The sequence below is a fragment of the Acomys russatus genome, chromosome 15 (assembly GCF_903995435.1).
Source record: "Acomys russatus chromosome 15, mAcoRus1.1, whole genome shotgun sequence".
NCBI lineage: Eukaryota > Metazoa > Chordata > Mammalia > Rodentia > Muridae > Acomys > Acomys russatus.
This window is the reverse complement of record NC_067151.1, coordinates 49,310,472-49,318,384: the sequence shown is the minus strand read 5'-3', so window position 1 is coordinate 49,318,384 and position 7,913 is coordinate 49,310,472.

Below are 7,913 nucleotides of genomic sequence, written 5' to 3'. Positions count from 1 at the left end.
ATGATAGCAGCATGTCTCATTCTTTTAAATATACTTTTTATTTTCCCTATACAAATTTATGGTGCACAATGTTAAAATTTGGTACACATTAAAGTACTTAATTATCAAATTGGGATTGTCAACATCTACAAGTCATCAAATATTTTCAAGTGGTTTGGATTAACATGTGATCATTGCACACATGCATATATGCAGTGATTAATATTTCTATACATTTATCTAATATGTAGTAGTTAAGTCAGGATAATTGCTATTTCCTAGTAATAATATTTTATTTATGTTCATTGTCTTATGCTCTTAGTGGGGAATTGGTGGGAGTGACCTGCTTCTAATCTTGAAAATCCAAAAGCATACCAGATCCAAACAGATAATAGCCTTGAAAAAGAAGAAAAGTGCCTGGTCCTTCCTTTGTAAAGACATCACTGTCCACAAAGAGCCCACTAGGCAATGTTTGGTTCTGAAACCTACTGATTCCATGTGAGAAACTTTTCTTTATGTACATTATGCTCCAGGAAATCAATATTATTGTGATTTTTTGTTGTGTCCTTTAGAAAGAATTAATAAACGTATTTCCATTGGTTCAGTTTATTTATATATGTTTATATTTTAAAGTGGTCCTTAAAATATTTGGAATTTAAAATTCTTGCAATAGCACACGGTAGTAAATAATGCACAGCAGATAATTTTGATAAGGAACCAAAAGATTCAATCTATTTAAATCTCATATGCACTCCCTTCAACTTAATCTACTTTAATGTTCAAACGTGACATATTGTTCCAGTCTGAGAATGCCTAGTCATAAAATGTCAGTGTTGGGGTTATAACTCTGGCCTGTTTGCTTCTAAGATCAAGGCCTTTGTGACTTATTGTTCTGTTCACTTCTTTACAGGATATTTTTAAAGATATGAGCTTTAATAATAAAATTTCGAGCACGGGCAGACAAAACATTTTGGTTTGGGGATGGGTGGAGTGCAAAGGCTTTTTGAGAAGAGAATTGTCTTCTGTTTGTGTTTATGTGAATAGTGAGTGGGGAGTTTTAACTCTTACTTATGTGGTTTTACCTTCTTATTTAATTGAAATCATATATGGCAAAGATACAAGAAGTGTGTGTGTGTGCATGCGTGTGCACACGCACGCACATGCACTTACACTGAGGTGTTTATCTGGAAATTGTTCTTTACAGAAAATATATCATATGCAGCGGAATCTTTCTATGTAACAGAAAGCTGCAATTTGTCCTCAAATAAATAAAAATGTGTTTGCAAAGCACATACACATTTGTATACACATGTATATATGTACTCATGTCTATCATTTCCTGCCTTTCTGTCTGTACATCTATCTGTTGTCTGTCTGTATGTCTGTTTATCTGTCTTTTATATTGTCCAATGATACATATGGAATATACAAGTGTGGTAAATAGTAACTATTGGAGAAATGAACAAGAGGCATATGGAGATAGTGTGTCTTTTTACTATACAGGCAAATTTATATAAATTTGAAAATATTTCAAAGTAAATTTTTTTCTTTTTTTTATTAATTTATTCTTGTTACATCTCAATGGTTATCCCCTCCCTTATATCCTCCCATTCTTCCCTCCGTCCCATTTTCCACTTACTCTCCTCCCCTATGACTATGCCTGAGGGGGACTTCCTCCCCCTTTATATGCTCATAGGGTATCAAGTTTCTTCTTGGTAACCTGCTGTCCTTCCTCTGAGTGCCTCCAGGTCTCCCCCTCCAGGGGACATGGTCAAATGTGAGGCACCAGAGTATGTGAGAAAGTCATATCCCACTCTCCACTCAAGTGTGGAGACTGTTCTGACCATTGGCTAGATCTGGGTAGGAGTTTAAAGTTTATGGCCTGTATTGTCCTTGGCTGGTGCCCTAGTTTGAGCGATACCCCTGGGTCCAAATCTGCCTATCATAAAGAAACTGTGGTACATTTACACTATGGAATACTACACAGCTATTAAAAACAAGGAATTCCCGAAATTTGTGGACAAATGGATTGAGCTAGAAATGATCATAATGAGTGAGTTAACCCAGAAGCAGAAAGAATCAAATGGTATACACTCACTTATATCTGCATACTAGCCCAAGGGGCATGTCCCATGAAAACCTTCACTTACCAGGAAACTGGGACAGAGGGGAGGACATTCTATTGGGACTCTAGATGAGAGAAGCATGGGAGAATAGCAAAGTAGAAGGATCCAGAGGGTCCTAGAAATCTACAAGTAGAACAATATGATAGGCAGATTTGGGCCCAGGGGTCCCGCTCAAACTAAGGCACCAGCCAAGGACAATACAGGAGGTAAACTTTAAACCCCTTCCCAGATCTAGCCAATGATCAGAATATTCTCCACAGTTGAGTGGAGAGTGTGATATGACTTTCTCACGTACTCTGGTGCCTCACATTTGACCATGTCCCCTGGAGGGGGAGACCTGGTGGCACTCAGAGGAAGGATAACAGGCTACCAAGGAGAGACTTGATACCCTATGAGCATATACAGGGGGAGGAAGTCCCCCTCAGTCACAGTCATAGGGGAGGGGAGTAGGAGGAAAATGGGTGGGAGGGAAGAATAGGAGGATACAAGGGATGGGATAACCATTGAGATGTAACAAGAATAAATTAATAATAAAATAAAATAAATTTTAATCAGCTGAAAAAAAGAAGAAAAAAGAAAAATGCTTTATGTAAGAAAATGTGATATTGGGGGAAAAAAATCCAAGGTTTTAAAAAGAAACACATGGGAATGCCTCTATAATCAAAAATGCTTTAATGGACTAAGATGTAGGACATTGAGAGAGATGTTTGTTAGTGTGAATAAGAATCTAGGCTCAATCAGCAATGCTGAAACAAGTAAAAGCTAGCTAATTAGGAGATGGTGGCTTCTCACAGTCATGATACTTCTCAGGTCTGACACTGTGTATGACCATCTCAGAATACTGAAGACACTAACATGGTCCAAGGCCTGGGATAAAAGTTTTAGAATATGTTCATTTTAGTATGCATATGAATATTTTGCTTCTTTCTCATGATGCTAATAGAAATATTACTAAATTTGGTTATCAACAATTATGTTTTCTTCACTGAAGCCACACTAGATTTTCCATTACTCAGAGGCCATATTAATGATATATGTTTTTAATACACTCTTGCAATTGACATGATTGCGTTGAAGTACAGAAATGAGAAAAAAATTCCATTGAATTATGTATCTATTTTTTTTAAGTTTTTTAAAACATTTTTAATTTTGCATATATGTTTATATTATTACACATATATACAATAAACTACCTATAGCAAGAAGAACCTTGACACAATCAGGAATTATATAAATATTACATTCTTAGTGTTTTGGCTATTTGTATTCGGCATCTTTGAAGAAAACATCTTTCCATCTTGGTGTGTCTAAAATTCTGAATGTATTTTTTATTGATGGGTGCTTTGTAGAGAAAGTTATGTAGAATGTTAAAACCACATATAAGTAACTCAATGTTTTCTATTAAGTTACCTGGGATAAATAGTGTTCTTTAAAACGTAATTTGATAAGTCAATTACCTTAGTCTGGTTTTCTTGTAAAACATAAATGTATATTTTCAACATTAATTCTTCATCTAAAAAATCAATATGAGACTCATAGACACAGGAAGTGCTACTGACTAGTGTGTAAGGTGATGAATTGTGACAGTTGTGGAGTGGATTTGATTTGGCTTGTTCTTTTCCTCACAAACACTTTGAAGTATCTAAGATGGGTTGAATTTTTAAAAATTTTATTTTATTAATTTATTCATATTACATCTAAATGGTTATCCCATCCCTTGTATCCTCCCATTCCTCCCTCCCTCCCATTTTCCCCTTACTCCCCTCCCCTACGACTCTGACTGAGGGGGACTTCCTCCCCCTGTATATGCTCATAGGGTATAAAGTCTCTTCTAGGTAGCCTGCTGTCCTTCCTCTGAGTGCCACCTTGACTTGTTGTCCTACTGAAGTCCAGCATATTTACAATATCTGACACATTTCTCCAATTGTCTCTATTTTTAAAGGAAGTGAAATAACTGATGAAATAATAATTCTACTTAACAATTTTTGTCCTACTGTTTTTCTTCCCATTCCCATCGCCTCATTGATCATTAACTTTTTCACGTCACAGCACAGGGCACACCTGCTCCGGTTGTGGAAAAATTAATCACGCAGTTTTCAAGATAAATAGAGTCGGCCTATACCGATAAGCTGCTTCATATAAGAGTGTTTTCTAGTAAGTAGTTGTAGCATTCCAGTAAATAATCAGAATTAATGTGGGGTAGGTACCTTAAAATTAAAAATAGATATTCAGTAACACAGACTGTGATTATTTAAGTATGAATCTGGCACTTTGACTTACTAGGGTGTAAGAATAATTAAATTATTTTTAAGATAAAACATTGCTTTCATTCATCTTAAAACTATTTATTGTTAGAAAGATAAAATTCTTACAGGTCTATTCATCATGTTGTTTATTTCTTAGTTCTTTGTACTTTCCGGTAAGATATTATCAAAAACCAAACGAGGTAAGTGAACTTTATTTATTTATTTACTGTATACTCAAATTCTCATTTTTTCTCTTTTTTATTTTAATTTATTCATATTACATCCTGATTGTAATCTCCTTGCTCTTATCTTCTTGTTCCCATCTTCTCTCCCTCTTCTGTCCTATTCTCCTCCCCTAGACCTCTGACAGGTGGGGTCCTTAGGCTGTGGTCAGACAGTAAGTAAACTTTAAAACCAGATATTTGTTTGATGTTATAATTCATTAAGTGCCTAGAAAACTTAGGGTGGAGATGTCTGTTCACAGATGTAAATTTTCATCATGAGAAGTATCAGTACCAGTAATTGTCTTAAGACCGAGGCTCTATTACCAGGGAGAGTTACATCATTCCTGGTAATATTTATTATCCAATTGTTGGCCAAATATATAAAGATAGCTCTAATGAATTCAACTTCTTTCAAAAGCACTAATAACATTTTGATGGCTTACATAGGTGTAAACAGATACTTTGGTCAGGAATATTCTGAAAAATTGAATACGCACATATACTCGTAAAAAGGGTACGTATATTAATAAAAGCTCAAAGCAAAAAAGTGTACCTGTACATAAGTATACATATGCACATATATACATTTTATATGTTCGTACATATAAGAGCATAATATGTAGAGATTCATTTATGCATAAAACTTCTTTCATGAATTGCTTTTTACTATTGTACTTGTACAACCTAGTATATTGATTTAATCCTTTTTTTCCCTATAACATAATCCTTTATTTCTCTCTCATGTATAAATTCCATCTTTAACAATATTGTAAATAATTTTTCACAAACCAACAAATAGAAAACATATATATATAAAGCATATATATGTAATATATAAAGTAAAACATAAATATTTTCATTTCCACATCACAAGCTCTGCTACTTTCTCCTCTAATCTATGTAAATCCTCCCATTTTTAATCTTTAGTCCTTCTCTTCTCCAGCCCTATATTGTTTTAACTCTTCTCATCATAATTAGATCTATCATTTTGTTTTCATCTGTAGCTATAGCTCTTCAATGTATATGTTTTATTAAGTTATAATTATTTTATACTTGTAAATATTGCCTCATTTTTTGTATTTGGAAGAATGCAAATGTTAACACTTCAAATACCTTCTTATTTAGCTGGATCCTCAGTAATCACCCTGATCATTGAGTATGTCGGAGGGAAAGACATCAGGGATTGCAATGTGCTTAACAAAAATTAATAAAATGCATGAATATATTATGCCATTTCTTAGCAGTACTCACACACACACACTCATACACATCATTATTGTCTGTTTTATAAAGCCAACATTTAGATAGAGTGATATAGATTAATAACGCGTCTAAGTCCAAAACTAGGGTACAAAGCAAATTATAAATTAGGGGTCTATCTATGCATCAGGAAGACCCCTGCTCAGATGTAGCCTATAGGCAGCTCAGTTTTCTTATGAGTGCCTTAGTAAAGCAAGCAGGGACTGATCCTGCCATGGACTCTGTTACCTGAATTTTGATGACTTCCACATGGTGGAATGCCTTACCTTGTCACAGAGGAAGAGGATGCTGGCAGTCCTGATGAGACTTGGTAGGCTGAAGTCAGTTGATAGGGGAGAAGAGCTCCCCCTCTTTGAGGACTAGGTCAGGGGCATAGGGAGGAAGAGAGAGGGAGAGTGGGACAGGGAGGAAACAAAAGAGGACACTATGATTGGGGTGTAAAGTGAATAAAATTTTTAAAAATAAATTGAAATAAAAAATCGGGTCTAGGCTGTAGATCAGTGGTAGAACACTTACCCGGCAGGCTTGAGGCCCTGGATTCAATTCCTGATATTTGAAAAACAACAGTATGGCTGTTCTCTGATAGTCCCTTAAAACTATAGTATTGGCAAAGAGACATCTGTGGTTATTGATGGTAAAAATTTTAGTGGAAAGGTGATGTGTTTCTTGTTCTGAAGTGGTATGAAGGTGAATCTTCTGTCTGGTGGTTTTATGTGTAATAATATAAATTATAATACATAATGTATAAAATATAATATACAAAACATATTATAATAATGTATAAAATAAAAAAGAAATATAATAAAGTCATATGATTAAAAAACTCTTAATTTTAACAAGATCTTAATTGTTTGACTTTACCTGTAAAGACTTGGGAGCCAGATGCTGGGATGAAAGCTCAGAGAGGCAGAGAAAGCAACAAGTTGATCTGCCTTCTTAACTGACATTCCAGAAGCTTGATTTACTTCTTAATAACGCATCTGCATGACCATTTACATCTGTATCATGCCTTACCAAGACATTATTTTCTATTAGTTGCTTTGTATTATATTTTGGGATTCTGCTCTTTGTAAAAATCAGTTTATACAGATAAAATTTGTCTACTTATATTAAAAAGTCTGAAATACCAAAATAATACATTGTAGCTTACTTTTGAGACTATTTGATTATTCTTTTATATCTACTAATGCTTCTTAGTAACTCTTATTCTATAATCCTAAGAATGTCATAACTTAGGTCTTCAAGGCTAATAGCACTATTTTAAAGGCTTTAATCTTTGCTCTCAATGAAAGATAACATCATAGAAGCCCATTAATAGTTATTAATTTGTATAATTTGTAAAGTAAAATTAGCAGTACTGAAATTTATGAGAATTTAACATTAGTATTCTATTAAATATTCAAAACTGTTTCCACTGAAGGTATAATCAGATAACTGACTTTGCCTTAGGGGACACTTTATGACTGCTGCAGTCTTTTGAATGGTTACAGTTAAAATGGCTGCTTTCACTACTATTGTTAATTGTTTACTCAGAAGCTTGAAGATTTCATTTGTTGTTTTTATTTTGCCATTTATATTTGACTGCAGCTTTGTTTCTTTTGAATCTTTTGTTCATTTCCTTTTCTTTCCTTTGGAAAATGGTGAAGTGAGAGTTGGGATATTTTGCTCTTAGAAATAAGATTCATAGAGTATAAGAAAAGCTGTTGTTGGGGTAGCCAGACTGCCCTGTTGACTTAGAATGCACTGACATCCTTGCTCTGCTGCTCTCAGTCTATAAATCATTTGATGGAACCTGAACACAAGTTGCCCTTACAGGCATGCCCTTACAGAGTTACAGACATGGCATCAAAGTCAGGAGAAAAGAAGGAGGAAGAACGATAAAGCTAGTTAGAAGTGTTATTGTCACTGGCAGTGTTCTAAGAGTAAAGAATAACTGTTGGTTTTTAGGAAACTCAAATTATATATTGTGCTAGCTTTTGAAGGAGCTTATTGCAACCAGTAGCATGTGGGCTTCTCCTATTACATGATGCTTATTCAGAAAGCTACCACTATATAGAGGCTCTTTATGGTAGTAGTTT